This window comes from Parasteatoda tepidariorum, chromosome 9, assembly GCF_043381705.1.
Source record: "Parasteatoda tepidariorum isolate YZ-2023 chromosome 9, CAS_Ptep_4.0, whole genome shotgun sequence".
Classification (NCBI taxonomy): Eukaryota; Metazoa; Arthropoda; class Arachnida; order Araneae; family Theridiidae; genus Parasteatoda; species Parasteatoda tepidariorum.
The window spans coordinates 33,742,011-33,762,405 of NC_092212.1; the positions used below are offsets into that span (position 1 = coordinate 33,742,011).

Here is a 20,395-nt window from a genome sequence, read left to right on the forward strand (position 1 = left end):
TATTTTATTAATTATGCAAATAGTAAAAAATTGTAATTAATTTAACTAATTGCAATTAACTAATTTTAAACTAATTGGCAATAGATTAAACTGCTTCAATCTTATTTATGTAATTAGTCAAAGGGCTTAAAATTCATATTAATTAGTAAATACAATAAAATGGTCAGTTTTAACGTTTCATTATCTACATTACCATGCCAACAAAAACAAATTACTTTGTTGTATTCAATAAATTAGTTAAATATTTAATGAAAGCAACTCTTAAATGAAAAAATCAATCTTTTTCTAAAAATGATGTTATCTTTTCCTTAAATTTTAATTATGAGATGAATATATTTTAAAAACATTACTATTTCTGAAAAAAATTCGACATTTTTTAATTTTTAAAGTACTTGCAGTTTAGAACTTATTCATAGAATTTATTTGTTCGATTTAGCAAATTTGCTTAATGCAAGTTCTAAGTGAAAAATAATTTTGTTAAGCATTATTCTTTTTTAAAATTTTATCTTCACATAATTGTTTTCTCAAAGCATTACTGTTTCTGAAAAAAATGTTAAGCATAAAGGTGTTCTTTTAATTTTATTTTTTTAAACCGAAAAACGCTTTTTTTAACTGAAAAGCTTTTTATTCTTTCGACACTTTTAGTTTTTATAAAAGCATTTTTCTTTCTGAAAAAGGTTAAATTTGAAGCTGTATATTAATTTGATTTTTATCGTAAAGCTTTTTTGATCTAAACTTTTAATTTTTTACAAGCATTGCTATTTCTAAAGTAAGTCAAATTTAAAGCTGTTTATATCCTTTTAAACGCAAAAGCTTTTTTTTTCTTTTAACACCTTCGTTTATCTGTATTAAATAAATAAAAACGTCCGAAATTCTAATTCACTGGTGAAAGTAGTTTTCTAGAAGAAAGCTCTTAGCATTATGAGTTTAATTCATTATCATACCCTTGAAATATTATGGAATTTCCGTAATTTCTGAAAACATTTTTTCTAGCAGTATCTACGGTAATGTATTAATTTTTTTAATTAATTGAAAAATAAATTTGTCCATTACTATATTTGATTTAAACAGCCATACAAAAAGATCACCCAGACATGATTTCGATTTCTCATATTTTTATTTACAAGTATCATTCTATCAAGTACAATTTTTCTCTCAATTTATTAAATGAAGAATATATATATAGATCTATTCTTTTCAGTTCTACTGTTAAAAGCCTATACACCGATCTTGAGTTAACTGATCAGTGTCAAGTGTAATTTCTGTTCATTTATTAGTGTTAATGCTGTTATTTCATTATTGACATTAATTTATTAGGAATAATATAATTCTTACCTATCGTAATGTATTAGCGATAAAAGTATCTATGAGTATTAAAATAAAAAACAGCTTTTTTACATACACCATGCCCCCTATAAAAATAGTTGGGATAAAACGAGTTAAACGCTTGTCTTGAATTTTGCTTTCGTCGATACAGAAAATTTTCAATGTTATTAAGACAGACAGATTAGTAAATGCAAAGTATTTTCATTGATGTTAGGACATAAGTTTGTAAATGCAAAGAATTTTCAATGATATTTGGATATAAACGGGTTTGTTGGTGCAGAAATTTTTTATTGAACTGAGCAATTGAACTGATGATTTGGGGCTCTAGTTATGTTTTTTTTTATGGGATACACTGAAATGAAAATGAAAACATGAAGAAGTATAAGGGTACAAAATTAGACGTCTTTTATTTGGAAAATGTTTTAGATAAAAATGTATCGTAATAAATGCTATATTAATCTTGAAATCTTCCATATTATACAAATATTAAAAAAAAAATTTATTTAAATTTTCTCATGGGAAAAAATTTTTTTGTCGCTATTTTAATCAGTCATTATTCAGATAAATTTGTTTTTTGGTCTGTTTCTGCAAATCATTTTCTCTATTTATTTTAATATTAATTTAAATTAAAAAAAAATCGACATTGATTTTTTTGTACTATTTTAGTATTACATGCACTTATTTCACTGTTACAGTTCTTATTTACTTAGAAAGAACTTATTTAACTTTAGATAAAAAAGTGTGCAATCACTATTAGATCATGCTTGTAAGTTCAAGGGCAGTGTTATAGTTGCAACCACACGCCCCATTTTTTAAAGAAAACAAATAGTTTTAGGTAAATTTCTATATCTTAGTTAGTTAGGATAAAAAGGAAGTGTGTTGCTTTTCCACGTTTACAATTGTTAAGCGCTAAAAGACAAGTATTCCATGCACCTACATAGATTATGTTATTTAGTGGAGGGAAAATAATTCTTTTTATACAGATATATATCTTATTCAAGACAAAACAGGTAATATTTGTGCAATATTTCATGATTTATTTCGCTATTTTTAAGTGCGTTTTTCTTTCACTCCCATGCTTATTTTCGATTAATATTGTTATTCAAAATAACTAATTCATAATATCCATTATTCAAATAAGTAATACTTAGTTTGTTATTTATTAAATTCGATTGGGTATAATTGAGATGATTTAGACCGGTTTATAATTTGAATTATAAATATTAAGTTTATTTTCTTTATTAGTTTTCTGAATCACTTGTTAAATTTAATTAACTGGTAAGCGTTTTATTTCTTTATGAAAACCGCTAAGCAATTCTCCAGAGGGAAAAAGAATGTTTGTTCTTAAGAATATAGAAAAGAAATATATTTTAGGGTTTTTTTGTGTCTAAATATAGAGTTAAAGAAATACTTTTATACTAATCTATATGCAGGAAAGACTTGATTACTTTTGAACTATTGGCGAAATTCAGTTTTCTTGCATATATCTAGATTTATTTTTAAAAGGCCAAAGAAAGTAATATGTAAAATTGCACGACAGCACTAAACAGAATGATAGGAATGCAATAAAAGATTAAAATTGAAAATACTTAGAGCATTTTATAAATTAAATAGTTACATAATTGTTTTTTAAACTTCTCAGTTAAAATGCCTTTTTGTAGACATAAGACTTTTCCTGGAAAATGATGTAATTTATTTGTTGGTGTAGAAAATCAAAACTTAAAAATTATTAAGAAGGTAGAAATCAACATGTTTTGAGTTCTTAAAAAGAGCATTATCAAGATTTAAAGCCATTTTCATACTTTTTGAAGTTAATGAAGTTTTTATATTATCAAATGATACTGAAATTTCTTAAATGTTTTCAATCATCCATATATCGTAAATTGAAAAATGCTTTTATTTTTTTCTAGTTTCTTTTAAAAATAATTTAATAGGCTGATAATTTCAACTATAAAAACAAGCAACTTATTTTAGATATTTCATCACAACTTTCAAATGGAATTTAAAAACTCATTAAGGGTATTTAATTGAAAATCCAACATTTAAATAAATATTTCATTAGAATATATAATGATTTAACTGATCTGATAAACTTTTTCTTAAAAAAAGTATGATAAATTAAAAATAATAGATTGAAGATTAAAAAAAAATAGTAAATTATTTTTCTTGAATGACGGAATAAAATTATGCTAATAATGAAAGTTTAAAATGAAACATTCCATAGTTATAAAATTGGTTTTTAGCATATTTTGCAGATATTGTATTGGAAATGCGTTAAATTTTAGTTAGTTTAACCCCTTCGTGACTAAAATACTAATTTTTTGATTTTGCATAATTATTAGTCACTTTATATATTATGTTATGTTTACACTACAAGTGAATAAATTCAAGATATTTTTCGATAACCAAACTCACGCATTATAATTTACGCAATAATTTAATTTTCAATTAAAATACGCCAACCTTATTTAAATATGCATTTCGAAAAATATATTTAATTAAGCAAATGTCTCATCTCTATCTTATGACACTGTAAAAAAATACCGTATCTCGATGATAGTTCTGAAATATATGTTATATATTTCAGAACTATCAATATATCAACTATAAATATATAAAAAAATACTATTCAGAACTATAAATATATAAAAAAAATGTTAGTTCAATATATTTTAACAAACAATATATTATGTAATTCTGAATGGAATTTTATTATTTTCAATTAATAACGCTATTAATTTATATATCATATTTGCAATACAAGTGAATGAATTCAAGATATTTTTAGATTACAAAAACTACAAGTTATTTAATTATTAATAATCAATAAAAATTCGTCAATTTTTTTTATCTGAAAAATGTGTTTATATTCTACAAAACTTTTAATCTTAAATTTAGAAAATACTGAAGAAACGTCGTAAATCAAAAATTACAAAATAGAAAAATTAATTAAAAAAAATGTTTCAAACAAAAAATTCAAAAAGAGTTCAACAAGAATATATTTATATGTTAGTACAACATATTTTTAAACAAAAGAATTTATAGAATAATTCAAAATAGAATTCTATAACTTCCAATCAACAAAGTAATCAACTTATATATTATGTTAGCAATGCAAGTGAATGAATTCAAGATATATTTAGATTATAAAAACTACAAGTTATTTAATTATTAATAATCAATAAAAATTTGTCAAATTTTTTATCTGAAAAGTACTTTTATATTCTACAAAACTTTTAATCTTAAATTTAGAAAATACTGAAAAAACATCGTAAATCAAAAGTTACAAAATAGAAAAATTAATTAAAAAAATGTTTCAAATAAAAAATTAAAAAAGAGTTCAACAAGAATATATTTATTTGTTATTACAACATATTTTTAAACAAAAGAATTTATAACATAATTCTAAATAGAATTCTATAACTTCCAATCAACAAAGTTATCAACTTATATATTATGTTAGCAATGCAAGTGAATNAGCAAAAGCGCAACACATGCGCAATTTACTCTTCTATCAGAACTGAAAATTTCCTCTCACGTCTTTCAAATGAACGAAAAACATAGAGCGTAATACATGCACAATTTCCTTCTATCACAACCAAAAATTTCCTCTCACGTCTTTCAAATGAACGAAAAACATAGAGCTCAATACATGCACAATTTACTTCTATCACAACCGAAAATTTCCTCTAATGTCTTTCAAATGAGCAAAAGCGCAACACATGCGCAATTTACTCTTCTATCAGAACTGAAAATTTCCTCTCACGTCTTTCAAATAAACGAAAAACATAGAGCGTAATACATGCACAATTTCCTTCTATCACAACCAAAAATTTCCTCTCACGTCTTTCAAATGAACGAAAAACATAGAGCGTAATACATGCACAATTTACTTCTATCACAACCAAAAATTTCCTCTCATGTCCTTCAAATAAGCAAAAGCGCAACACATGCGCAATTTACTCTTCTATCAGAACTGAAAATTTCCTCTCACGTCTTTCAAATAAACGAAAAACATAGAGCTCAATACAAGCACAATTTCCTTCTATCACAACCAAAAATTTCCTCTCATGTCTTTCAAATGAGCAAAAGCGCAACACATGCACAATTTACTTCTATCAGAAATGAAATTTTTTTCTCAGGTCTTTCAAATGAACGAAAAACGTAGAGCGCAACAATGCACAGTTGACTTCCATTACAACTGAAAACATCCTTTCACGTCTTTCGAATGAACAAATAACATGAAGCACAACATATTGGCAATTTACTTCTATCACGTCAGTGGTGTGCCATACGTTTTTCGTCATAGGTCTGACAAAATAAAATTCTTTCCTCATCTTTAGTTTTCTTAAAAATGAATTTTTTAAAATTATTTTATTTTTTCTAGAATTGAAGAAATCACGTGCATTTCGCAACATACAAAATTCAACGTGTTTTAAATTAAATTAAAATTACGGAAATTCAATTCTCATATTCAGTATCTTTTTCTCTTAATTGTAAAAGCAATAGTGAGTATAGCAACAAATAAGCGACCTTGCCCTTGTGTAAGTCGGTAGGAAGGTCACCAGACGACATTTACTGTTAATCTCACTAAACCTGCGTATACTGAATACGAATTGTTAATCAGGAAATTCCCTGTGTACTAAATAAGTGGAGGTAAAAATATGCAAGCAAAATAACACACAGCCTTAGGATAAGAGGAAGATAAGACAAAAAAAAAGTTGTTTTTTTTTCTACTTATCTAGCGACAGTTACTTAACTTGGTCTTAATAATTTCCCCTAGCAGCTTTGTATTTGACACTTCATTTAACTTAAAGACGGGAATTCCCAGATTGTCAGCAAAACAGTTTAGCGATTGAATCGAGATTTTTTATTCTTTTAATCAACGTCGAGAAAGGATATGAGGATAAATTTCGTATTTAATTTGTTACTTTGCATGCTGACATTAACATTGTGTCTCGTTGGCGTTGTTTTATCCAATTATTTATTTGGTAATTTGCATAGCATTTATATTATTGGTCGTCAATCTTAGAGATATCCAACGGCTTATCATTTATGAGTACAATAAGAATGTTCGTAGTTAATAGCATGATTTCTTTCGACATATAAAGTTGTAATGTTAAGGCAGAATGTAGTTATTTTTGAATACGTTTGTAAAATTGTATATTTTTGAAGGCGGATAACGCTTTTATATTTGTATCCAATCTTCATATCCAACGGCCATTTGTTCATGTGTGCAATAGTATGTGTATAATGAGAATTTTTTTAATGTTCATAGTTAATAGTATAATTTGTTTCGATGACTAAAGTTGTAGTGTTAAGAAAATTTTTAGTTATTTTTGTTTGCATTTGATAAAGTTGTGAATTTTTGAACGTGGATTATGCTGTTATTTGTATTCAATTTTAAAGATATCCAACGGTTTTGTTATTTATAAGTATAGTTAGAATTTTTGAGTGTTCATTGTTAATAGTATAATTTGTTTCGATGAATAAAGTTGCAGTGTTAAAAGACTGATAAAAGCTGTTTATTGCATTTGTTAAAGTTGTATATTTTCGAACGTGAATTACGCTGTTATTTGTATTAAAGTTGGCAAGATTTAGGACAGAATGGATTAACCCATGGTTTATACCGTCCTGTCCAAAACCCTTTTGTCCAAAACTGTCTTAAACTGTCCAAAACATCTTTGTCTAAAATTGTTCAAAACCCTTTTGTTCAAAGTATATCACAATTTTAAAAAAAATAATGTGAAAAATAAAAGGTTAATTTTTGAACAAGAAACAAAATGAGGAAAAGTTTTTATTTGATTTAAAAAAAGATTAAAAATTTATTTGATTTTTTTATTTGATTAAAAAGTTTATTATTATTTTTAAGATTGCATTATTTATCCTTATGCGAAAACATAGCTTATCAGTATTGAAAGCATATTTATTCATATTTAAAGAATAAGGTATTCACTTTTGTTGTTCAATGAATTATGGAGCTTCAAAAGTTATAAATCTTTTACTATTACATATTATTTTCCTGCAATAAGTTAAAGCAAATTGTATAAAAAGTATCAAATATTTATTAATATATGAAATTATTATGCGTAATTATTATGCGTTACACACGTAAAATTTTTACCTTTTGTCAATATTCAAGGTTTTGGACACTTTAATGGTAGCACTCATGCTATAAATATACTATTTTAAAAAGCTATGTATTTTATACGAATCGTATTTATACGAAATTTAACAAATTCGTGAAATTTTTATTGCATTTCTCCTGAATAAATTTTCTGTGGCCTATGTTTCACGAATATTAAATACAATAATGACCGACACGTTAAAAAATGCAAATCTGTAGAAATGAATATTAATTCTTTAATGTTATTACATCAAAAAATATCCTTGGATGAGTTTTTTTAAATAATTAAAATGCAGTTCATGACAGAAATCTCTGCTTAAAATATACTTTTGCAAATGAATATAAATTATTATTCCATTCTGGGATTCATGGGCATGTTTTACACGATTTATAAATAGTATAAATTTTATTAGAAATATCCAATAAAAGATTCACAATGATAACCAATAAATATAATTCTTTACAATATTATTTCTTTCTATATTATTTTGGTGTACTTTTATAATTCACAAAAAGGATACATTTAATGACGTAATCTCCGTTTAGAAACATACAGTTTTAACAATACATATAAACAGCTATAATCCGTCTTAACATTGCAACTTTATTTATTGGAACAAATTATACTATTAGCTATCAACATTCAAAAATTCTTATTCTACTCATAAATAACAAGCTATATATTTAAGATTGAATACAAATCAGTATCTTAACTAGTTCTGGACTGGACACGTGAGTTTTATCGTCTTAAACTGTCCTAAACTGACTAAAGCTGTCATAAACTGTCCTTAATAAATAAAAGGAAAATGCCAAAAATAAATATGTGACGAGTTAACATTTTAGAATTTATATGTATTTGCTAAAATCGCAAATTTTTGAAAGATGATGTTGTTTTAAAATGTATTATATTTATAAAATGTGAAAATGAGCTGTGAAAAACTTATGACGAGATAACATAGTATAGAATTGTGTAGATGTGTTTCGTACGTTTTGATGCTTTTCTACTTGTGGATATAATAGACAATTTTCCTGTTTCAGTCCAAAAGGGTTGAAATGATTCTCAATTTGTCCCATTTTACACAGTATGTTATTAGTGAGTCAATTTAGTACCACCTTTCAGCATATTTTATACTTTATTCATCTTTCTATCCAAGGGTTCATATTTTATTTTTAGATTAATACACTGTTAGAATTTTTATTCTGAAGTTATGGTTGAATAACCGGCATTTTTCTTTTTTCCAATTGAGTGAGTATAGCTTGTGTAAAAGGATTAAAATATGCTGATAAATTATTTTTTATTTAGATTATGTAGCCTATAATCTAAAATATACACCATATAACTTTTGTTGATAAATTTCTAACTATTTTTCAGTAAATAAAAAATCTAGATGAAGATTACTAAATTATGCAACTGACAGATAAAACATTGAGAATGATTCTTCAAAAATGTTTTCTTTAATTACAAGATCTTGAATACGAACTTAATATACTTGACTGCATGAAATCCTCATATCGAAATCAATAAAATTTCTTAAATAGACCTTAAATTTAATTTTAATATATTTGACAACTTGAAATACCCAATGCTGTAATCAATGAAATTACTTAATAAGGCCTTAAGACTCTATAATAATAAGACCTTAAACTCAAATTCAATACGCTTGACTATATGAAATGCCTATACCAATGTCAATAAAATTCTTTAACAAGTCTTTCAATTCAAATTAAGTAATTGATTATTTGAAATACTCATTGCAGTATGCAATGAAATTAGACATGACCCCCTCCCCGCATCTGAATCTTAGATTCAATATATTTGATTGTTAAAAACTGGATTGCTAATTTAAAATAATCACTTTCAATATACTAGATTGACAACCCATAAACGTAATAAATAAAATTTCCTGTTGACACCTTAAATTAAAATTTAATATACTTGATTATTCAATCCTCATTACTGCATTTAATAAAATGCTGTTATGAAACCCTAATAATTAACCTTAATTTCGAATTAAATACGCATTACTACGTGAAATGCCCATTCAAAAGTCAGTGAAATTCCTTAACATGCCCTAAAGTTCAAATTTAATATACTGGACTACTTAATAATTATTCATCATCATCAATGTCTCGACAGCCCAGGGTGGGCCTTGGCCTTCTTAAGAAGTTTTTTTCAGGCTAACCTTTTCTTGCTAGTGTTCTCCAATTTTTTGTTTTTAAGACCAAAAGGTCTTTCTCCAGGCCATCTTTCCGTCTCAAATTCGGCCTGCCTCTTTTTCGTGTGCCAACTGGTCTGGCATTGAGAACTCTTTTTGTGGTACGGTCTTCGTCCATTCTGATAACGTGGCCTGCCCATCTTATTCTTTGTCGTTTAATAAAGTTAATTATGTCAGGTTAATTAGATAATTGATATATTGATAATAATATTTATTACAGCAATTAATAAAAGCTCTTTAAAAAACCCTTAAAATAAGACCATAATTTCAAATGAAACGCTCTTGACTGTTTAATACTCATCCCCGTAATAAGTAAAGCTTCTTTAAAAGACCCTAATAATATGACCATAAATTCAAATTTAATATATTTGACTAATACTCATTATCGTAAACAATAAAATTTCTTAATGCGATCCTAATAGTGAGACCTTAAATATAAATTTGACTGGATGATACTTGATTGCATAAAGTACAAAATACCATAATCAATAAAAATAAATAAATTAAGTGAATTAATTTGAAACGAGGAAGTGAACTGAAAAAGGTAGCTAGGTCCGTCAACAAAGGAGAAGGGACGCCAAAATATGATAAGTTTATGTTGCGAAATGGAGTGAAACAAAAAGGAGAGAAACTTTCCTTGTCTGTTGACAAATGTGTTACCTTAACTGGATCAAGGCCAAGGTCAAAACTGGAGTTCTCAGACTCTAATTTAGATGCAAAAATCTTTGTTCTGATGTACCTTTAATATAATATTTCTACAAAAATATTGCTTCGTTTCTGTCATCATTATTTTTCACTTTCGGTTAATCTCACTTATGGTTTGTCTAATTTTTTAAATGCGCTTTTTTCACTGTGCTAATAAGAGTCTTAGAAATGCGCTCTGGATAAAAATTGAAAGGATCTGATTGGTCTAAATCCTACGAGTAAGACATTAGACGTAAAAAAAGATTAATATTTGTACCCTGAGTTTTGTATTAATTTGTTTCAACTACATATATTTGCTCAATTAGTTAGAATTTGCATGATAAGTTTAAATTCGAAGTTAGATAGACTTAAATCAGAAGATAATTATTAATAATGCTTATAAATGTCTTGTTGAAGATTAAATAAGACATTAAATTACAACCTCTCTAAATAACAAAAGAAAAAGGTTCAGGTCTAGTCTAATTCCTTATAAAATTTGTTTCTGCATAAAATAACTATTTTTCGTGTTGTTTTTGTACCAGTTTATTTTAACTATATAAACATTTGGTTTAAAAATGTTATTTTATATTATAGTTTTAAATTAGAACTTTCACGTCGATATTTATTTCTGATGTTAAGAAAATTATCTTTCCAAAGAAAAAATCACTTCGTTTTTAAATGCCGTTGTACGAAGAACAATAATTAGGCCTATGTCCAAGAAGTCGTGAGTTCGATTGCCACCAGTCGAAGACTTCCAGTGAAGTAAATAGTGACTGGTGCACGTTAAATTTGTTGTGTCACAAAGCCCTCCAAGCCAATACCTCTGTGGTACTGAATTAGAGATTAATCATTCTCTGGTTCAGGTCAAAGTTACGCTCTATGGATGGTATGTGGATGTGTCCTCCCTGTAAAATGGGATGTGGCGTGTGGTTGCGTGACTGCATTCGTATTTTTGGCCGTAGATGGCTCCACTGAAGAACAAGAAACGCATCCTCTGCCTTAAATTTGTTTGGTTTCATCAAGCAGGCGTTTGGTAAGTGGTATTAGAAGCAACCACAACGCAATAATTAAATAGTTTTTGCTATATCTCTCAAACATTTTAAGTAAATCGAAATTTTTTGCCCGCAACTGCAGGGTTTGTTTTTTTCAAAAATAATTCCGTGTAAAAAATTATTTTAAAATTTCTTCTAGTATTCTTTTATTACTTCATATCATATTTTACTTATTTTATCTAATAAAATATTGTTTTGATGATATACAAATATTTGTGTAATTTTATACTCTCGATTTCGAAATGACAAATGACAAAATGTTTAAGAAATGGGTTGAAATTTTTTGAGTTGGAATTTTTTGACAAATGTCGTATTTTTGAATTTTTCTTTCAATCACTATTCATTTGTGAAATAAACAAAAAGTTAAATTGAAATTAAAGGGATTTTCTAATTAAGGGGCCAAACTTCTTAGACTGCTCACCTGTGAAAATATTGGGATCATATTTCCCTATTAATTCTCAACCCCATAGGATGTAATTTCCCTATTTATTTTTAATTCCCTACTTTGGGATATAATTTCCCTTTTATTATCATATTTCCGTACTATTCCCACCCCCTTGAGATATAATTTCCCTAATGTTATCGTATTTTCTATTATTTCTGCCCTTGGGATATAATTTCTACATTATTTCCATATTTCCTTATTAATTCTGCTCCTTGGGATATGATTTCCCAATTATTATCNTTACATGATAAGTTTAAATTAGAAGTTAGATCGATTTAAATTGGAAGATAATTATTAATAATGCTAATAAATGTCTAATTGAAGATTAAATAAAACATTAAATTGCAACCTCTCTAAATAACAAAAGAAAAAGGTTCAGGTCTAGTCTAATTCCTTATAAAAATTTGTTTCTGCGTAATTTGGTTTAAAATGTTATTTTATATTATAGTCTTAAATTAGAACTTTCACGTCGATATTTATTTCTGATGTTAAAATAAATCTTTCCAAAAAAAATCACTTAGTTTTTAAATGCCGTTGTACGAGGAATAATAATTAGAGACCGGAAGAGCTTGATTGGTAGGGCATTGGGCCCACGTCCAAGAGGTCGTAAGTTCGATTGCGGCCAGCCGAAAACTCCCCGTGCATTAAATGGTGACTGGTGCATGTTAAATATGTTGGGTCACAATGTCCTCCAAGTCATTACCTCTGGGGTACTGAATTAGAGATTAATCGTTCTCTGGCTCAGATCAAAGTTACGTGGATGGTGTGGGAATGTGTCCTCCCTGTAAAATGGGATGTGGTGTGTGGTTGCGTGGCTGAATTCGTACTTTTGGCCGTAGATGGCTCCACTGAAAAAGACGAAACGCACCTTCTGCCTTAAATTTGCTTGGTTTCATCAAGCAGGCGTTTGGTAACACAATAATTAGGATAAAATAATTTTTGCTTTATCTTGGAAACTTTTTAAGTAATTCGAAATTTTTTGCCCGCAACTGCAAGATTTGTTTTTTTTAAAAATAATTCCGCTTAAAAAATTATTTTAATATTTCTGTATTATTTTTTAATTACTTCATGTCATATTTTACTTATTTTATCTAATAAAATATTGTTTCGAAAGTATGCAAATATTTGTATAATTTTATACCCTCTATTTCGAAATGACAAAATACAAAATGTTTATGAAATGGGTTGAAATTTCCTGAGTTAAAAATTTTGAAAATGTCGTAATTTTGAATTTTTATTTCTCAAATACTATTCATTTGTGAAATAAACGAAAAGTGAAATTAAAATCAAAGAGATTTTCTTATAAAGGGTCCAAACTTTTTAGACTGCTCTCCTGCCAAAATATTGGGATTATATTTCTCTAATATTATCATATTTCCCTATTAATTCCCAACCCTTTGGGATAACGTCGTAGGGATGTAATTTCCCTATTTATTATTGATTCCCTACTTTGGGATGTAATTTCCTTTGTATTATCATATTCCCCCCCCCCTTCCTTGGAATATAATTTCCGTAATGTTATCGTATTTTCTATTAATTCTGCTCTTGGGATCATAATTTCGATATTATTACCACATTTTCCTATTAATTCTGCCCCTTGGGATACGATTTCCCTATTATTATCATATTTCCCTTTTATAATTATGTTATTCATATTTACCGGCAAAAAGTGCACTTAACCGGCACTTAAGAATACCGGTGCTTTTAAGCATAAAATTCATTTTTACCGGAACATGTTACGGAACATAAAGTCTGTTATACCGTAAGTTTTACTGTAATAATTACCGTGAAATCACGGATTTTGTCTAATTAAATAAATATCACTGTGAAAATTACGGTATAATATTTTACGATATAAATGGACGTGAAGGATGATGTATCTAAAGCGGCTTTACTTTATACCGTAATTTAATCCGTAATTTTTTACTGTGTTCGGCCATAAATTTTTTCTCCCCTTTCTTTATTGGTCAAAAATTTACATCCTGAAAAAAAAGGCATGTTTCTTTAGAGAAAATTCATTCTTTTTCGTATTTGATTCTGTAACTTACAGGTCAATTGTTTTAGCATTAAGATTGGAACTTTTTGTATAAATCCCATTATGAGGACAGAAGTTATTCAAGGTGATATCTTTTTATTTCTCACTGAACAGACATTATGTTTGTAAAATGAGGCTTTCTTTAACCACAAATCATTTAGTCTCACAAGAGCGAACACTGTAACACTATTAGTTACGTTAGGTTTCCGGAAAGAAATGATTGGAATTGTATTTTCGGAATAATGTTTAAAATTTCTTTTTAAAGTAATTTTTTTCAACCTTCTATTCTAATATCAACCTCCCCGCATGAATTTAGTTTCTGAAATATTAACTCCTTTGATCCTGAAGTTAAAATTTTTTTAAATATTAATATTTAGTTACGACATTATTTTATGATGGTTAGTTATTATGCTGTAAAATATTTCGCTGTAAAATATGTATCTCAACGCTGAAAATGGTGACAGTTGGATTATTTTAAAGTGGTGTGTAAGAACGCCATACATAATTCTTGAATCTAGTGTTTCGCTATACTAATGTTTTTTACACTACTTAGTCATCACCTTCTACATCAGAAAGCTTCCACACGGTTTCTTATAAGTAGTCTGCGCAGACTATTTAAAAAGCGAACGTGACTATTTAAAAGTCTTCAAATTCATATTTTTTGATAGCAGCTTATATGGTCAACCACCCTACCATGATTTTAATAAAAACTTATACTTAGTGCAAAAAATATTTTTAATACTTTTAATAAAAAATATTTAATAAGATAGATGATCTAAAATTGGAATTGTTCTCCTTTCGGCATAAACCTTAGACTTCAAAAATCTTCCTAGGAGAAAAGTCCAACAGCTTTAAATCGCATGATCCTGGTGGCCATTTTGATCACCAAAATTTGAAATTACAGAATCAGGAAATGACAGAACATTTATCAAAGATTGATAAACAATAGATACGCATTTTTTTCGTGTGTTGTGCTCTCTTTTTTTAATGAACCTAAACTATCTAACCTAACCTAAACTGCCATATAATTTCTTTTTATTTTTGTTAACAAAATATTATATCGCAGATAGAACAAAATTCATATCGGGTGTGAATTTCCGGAACTCTTTATAAAACGTTAAATTTTGATCAAATTGGTTAAAAATCGAATTACAAATCTCTCCCATTAACACTAGATTGCTAAATGAAGTCATTTTGACTGCTTTTTAATTTCAATTAGAAAAACAATGATCACACAATTTCTTAGAATTTTGTGACTATTTGTACAACACATAATTTTTTTATTTTTGATAATTATGAATAACTTGTTATATAACTGAAAATAACATAAAAAATATTAGAAATTAATTTTAAGCAAATTTCTTTATACATTAGTTATTCTTTCACAATGCAGTCATTTTGACTGCTTTTGGGCAATATAGGTATTTCAGTCTTTCTAGTGTTAATTGATATTTCCACTTTTAGAGTTAGCAATTTAATTGAACACGTGACATGCAACTACATAAAAAAGAAAACTCTAGAACAATAAATATTTCACATTATTCAAGAACAATAACTAATTCGCTTCATCTTTTTTTCGAAGAAAAAAATAATTTATTTCTTATATTTGAATCTGACACAAAATATAACGAAAATATCTTTTCTGTAAGACATTGAAAAAGTTAATACAAAATGATCAATTTATTTTGACTGACGACCGTTTCTTTGTGTGATTTCCACCTCTTGAACTAACCCAAAAATTAGATTTTTTATACCTAATTCTCGTGTAAAAGGAACCACGGGATACTTTACGAACAAGATCTTTTGACTGACAGTTCTAGATTCTACGTGTCTGACCTAAGCCCGTTCATTCAATTTAAACTAAGAATGTATCCGGTACTATGAGAAGAATGATTCTGCTTTGTATTTTACACTTTCCGCAAAAAAATTTTGTTATCCTATCATTTGTTTAAATAATACCTGTTATTTGCGTTTTTGTAATTCTCAAAGGTGTAAATAACCTCTTAGAGAATTAAAAAATTTCGATTATAAAAGGTATCAGCAATGGCAACTTGGGTGGTCTTTATTTTCTTGGGATTCCGAAACAAAAAGCAATTACAAAAAATGGGAAAATTCAAACTTGGAAGAAGATTCAAATATTTCTTGTCGTGAAAGGTGCTTGCGGGTTCTTCTTTTCTATTCCAAATCCTTATTTGAAATAACGAAAATAATTTCGAAAATAATTATTTTGTACCGTAAACTCATTAAGTTTTTAAAATTCTTAGTATTTATAATTCTAAAGCTGTATACTGTTAATGTAAATAATTAAAATATTGCAGTATTTTAAGCCATAACTGTATGGAGTTATAAACACCAATGAACACCCAATCTATTCTAATGTTCATCAATTGTGATTTTGAAACTGAGACAAGGAAGCAAGGAAGATAAGGAAAATTAGTAATATGCTTATCAAAGTTCGGGAACCCCTCTAAAAAATGCCGGCACATTCTGGTCCCACTAAACCCCTGGACATGATTCGTACCTTACTTAAAACAACAAATGAGTCTTTTATGCGCAGATATTTTCTCATACCGAAAACTCAATAAGTTTTTAAGATTCTCGGATTTTATAATTTTATTACTATGAACTATTAGTATAAATATGGCCGGGATAGCCTGGTTGGCAGAGCGCTGGACTTCCGTTTGTGAGAACGGGAGATCGAATCCAGCTGGTCGAAGACTCCCGTTAAGTAAATGATAACTGGAACACGTTAAATCTGAGGGGTCATAAAATCCTCCATGTTCCCAAACAAATCAAAACCTCTGGGGGTACTGACTTGGAGATTGATCGTTCTCTGGTTTGGGTCAAAATTACGATCTGTGGATGAAAGAATGGATGGCCCTATAAATGGGTGTGACAGAAGTAGAATTCTTGGTCATAGATGGTGCCACCTCTGTCCTAATGGCCGACTGCAACAACCACATTCGTATAAATAAATTTAATACTGATATATTTTACACCATATTTGTATTGAATTATAACCACCTATAATAACCCGTAAACCCCCTATCCATTCTAATGTTCATCATCAAAGAGCAAAGACTTGTTTTTAAATCCGACCCAGATTTATTGTATAAAGTTAAGATTATGAAGCAGGGCTCGAAAAACGGCCCGTCCGCCCGTCCTCGGCGGCCAAAAATTCCCCGCGGACAACGAATTTCTCGAATTCGACGTCCGCGCGGACGGCCATTTTCCCGTTAATGTTCGTGATACATTTTCAATTTTTGTTATTCGAATTGCTGTTTTCTCTGTCTGGGAGTACTGCTGCGGTTGAAAGGGGCTTTTCAGCAATGAACTTACAAAAGGAAAAAAAAAAACGCATTACGTACTGGTCTTAAACAAGAACCGCTAAACGCATTTATGAACATCTACCTAAATGGAAAACCCCTTTCAGATATCTGTGCAGAAACCTCTGTAAACCATTGGCTTGATTGTGGAACTGCCAAACGTCATATTTGATTCATTTAAAAAACGCAGTACTCTCGGATAAATTGACATTCCAGATAACTTGACCTTTGTCATATAATTTATTTCATTAAATGAATAAATTATTTCATAAAAGAAATACTAGGTTACTATTAGTAACCTAGTATTTCTTTTATCACTGTATAATGTAATCCTAGTAACAACTAATTTATTGCGCAATTTATATAAATGTTTGTAATAAATAAGAGAAAATTATATTTTTATTTATTTAGAAGCTACGGGTTAGTTTCAAAGGAGGACGGGTACTTTGTTGAACAAACAGTCCTCGGGGACGGGTAAAATTTCTGAGTTTTTTCGAGCCCTGTTATGAAGTGAAAGTTAGTAATACGTTTATTAAAACTCCGAAACCACGCTAAAAAGCAAAGGAAAGAAGTAGCAGTGCATTCCGGTCCCACAACACCCTTGGCCATGATTCGAACCTGGGTCAACTTGTTAAAAAGCCGAAAATAACACACAAACAAATTGAATGGAGAAAAAACTGAACGAATTCCTCCTCTATGGTCAGACAGATAACTAGGAGACTTTGATCTGTTTTAATGATCTTATAAGCAGGACCCGCGCTGAACATTCACCACCTCGCCAAATAGGATAAAATCGTAAATTCGGTGAAGAAAATTGTGTTTAGGCGAAAATATTGGCGAGTGATTCCTTCTACCGAAAAGAAAATATATATCCCCTTTAATTCTGAAAACAAATTTTAAAAAAATGGTCGAAGGGAAATTTTTTTTGGAACAAATCCTATATTTTTTTATTAGATTACCGTAATTTCCGTTAGATACGCTGTATAACCAATTAGAATTACATTAAGTGGAGATAATGTAAGCAAGAAGAGATTATGTAAGCAAACTACCATAAAATACAGATTACCACGTTCGTTTCCGGATCAGGCTATATCACGTGGTGAGATTTTTTCCCCTACAGTTTGTGTCAATAAAACAAATTAAGTGGTAGCAAGGCACATTATTATCATCCGACTATTTTTGCAGAAAACATTTTTTCTCGTGACAATAACATAAGCAAGAAAGTGACAATAACATAAGGTTGCCTAAGGTTTATCCTATACTGCTCTAAGAAATTATCAAAAATCAACCCCAACCTATTCCTATCCCCCCCCCCCTCAAAGAAGATAAAACATCGACATTTTTCATTCTGTGTGCAATTCATTGTTCCTTTACTCTTTCCCAACGGAAAAATGACTCTTGATTTGAATTTGCATTTTAGAAAATAATTAAATTTATAGTAAATTTGTGTTTTGATTTGAAGTTATTTATGTGAAAAAATTTCAATCTTAAAATTTTGAATTTGACCAATACTTTTAATATTTTGCTAATTTACTGGCTTATAATTTAAAGTCCTTAGTGCGGGCCCAGATAACTATATATTGAGCAATGTAAATATTGATTGATATTGATATAAAGATAATGATGTTGATATTGATATACTTTCATTGATATAAGGTATCACCACGTAATATCAATGAGGTAGTCGGTGAGAGCTGTAACGAACTAACAAGACAACATCGAAAATCAAATCAAGATGCCCGCGTTGAAAAGCGTGTACGGTATCTTTTGAACCAACTCTGGATTTAAATCATTGCTTTTATTCCTATAAGTGAATAAGGACTTGGAGCAATTTAATGTTAAAGCTCATTTTCAAGTTTTTTAGGCGAGTGAGCACATATAGTGGACACATGACAATTTCTCTATGTCTACAAAAGGATCTAATTGTGTACTGTGGCACCATTTAGTGGAGATTCATGAAACTTATACAGTACCTATCTGAAAACAAAACTAAGAAACAGATATAAACTTTCATTTTTTTATTAAAAAGACTTATCTCTATATCTTCAATTTTAATGTCCTTTTCTTATTTTAATAGTAGAATTTTTCTTTCTATGAGACTTGTCATTGTTGCAGAATAAAGCACCTCATAATAAGTAAATTATTAAATCATCTGGTAATATCATCTAGTAGTAAGTAAAATATTGAAATTTGTAAATTTTCATTAAAAAAATGTTTTATGTGAAAAAATAAGGAACCTTTACTCCTTTCAGTCCATAGAAATTATTAATCAGTAGTTTTATTAGACATTTATAGTGCAAAAACCTGTTCATATTGTGGATTTTTTAAGTGTTGGTAAATTAGGAAAATTGACATATGATCCTTATCGTTATTTCGCTTCCACTTTTAAATGCAATCGACAATTTTGTCAGATAGATTTAAAAGTTGAACTATTAAATACTTTCAGTACTTTAGTATGACCCATAGTGATCTTGCACTAAAACATTCTTAGATTATACTGGCTTTCTGTTTTAAAAGACAAAATCCTGCCGATGCGAAAATATTTTCTTAAAAATATAACTTTCTTTTGAAATTGTTGATACAGTCAAACCCCGCTATAGTGAACACGGTTCATAGTGAACGAAATGTTCGCTTCCGTGCCTTGCTTCATACGTATGTATAATTTTATTTTTTGTGGATATCGTGAACCAAAACAAGAGAGGAAGTTGAATGATATGAACTGTTTTCTGTCTTCGACTGATTTATTTTCTTCATTTTTTTGTAATAATTTTAAAATTTCTACTTCAAAATAAATACATATATCGATTTTTAAAACCATCTATATATAGCATGGAATGTAGCAATAAGCATTTTTTCGTGTTTGCTTCATTAGGGAATACCATAATTGAATTGGTTCAGCATTCAAAGAAACCGCAAAAATCCACTATCTGGACAAATGCTTCAAGTCTAAGCCGATGAATTTGCTAAGCAATTTAGGAAGACTACCTTTATGTGCTCGAATGGCTGATTAGACAGGTTTAAAAAGCGGAATAACATAAATTCAGGAAAAATTATCGGAGAGTCAGGAAGTGTTTCCACATCAGATGTTGAGGATTGTTCATCAGCTAAAGATTACGAATTTCTTTTTGCACGCAAGACGAAGAGTATTGAAAAATAAAAGCTTTGTTACTTACGTATTATTTTA

At 28.5% G+C, this 20,395-nt stretch overlaps 1 protein-coding gene across 2 annotated transcripts in view; it reads left to right on the forward strand.

The window, feature by feature from the left end:
* Positions 1-20,395, forward strand: part of LOC107436601 (thyroid hormone receptor beta-A) — a 77,009-nt gene that overhangs the window by 24,811 nt on the left and 31,803 nt on the right. Inside the window, exon 1 of one of the 2 annotated variants that reach the window (XM_071185099.1) lies at positions 2,179-2,336. The exons of the other annotated variant lie outside the window; for it this stretch is intronic. The gene's annotated coding sequence lies outside the window, so the exon portion shown is untranslated. Of the gene's footprint in view, positions 1-2,178; positions 2,337-20,395 lie in introns of those variants that run through there. 2 annotated transcript variants of the gene reach the window in all.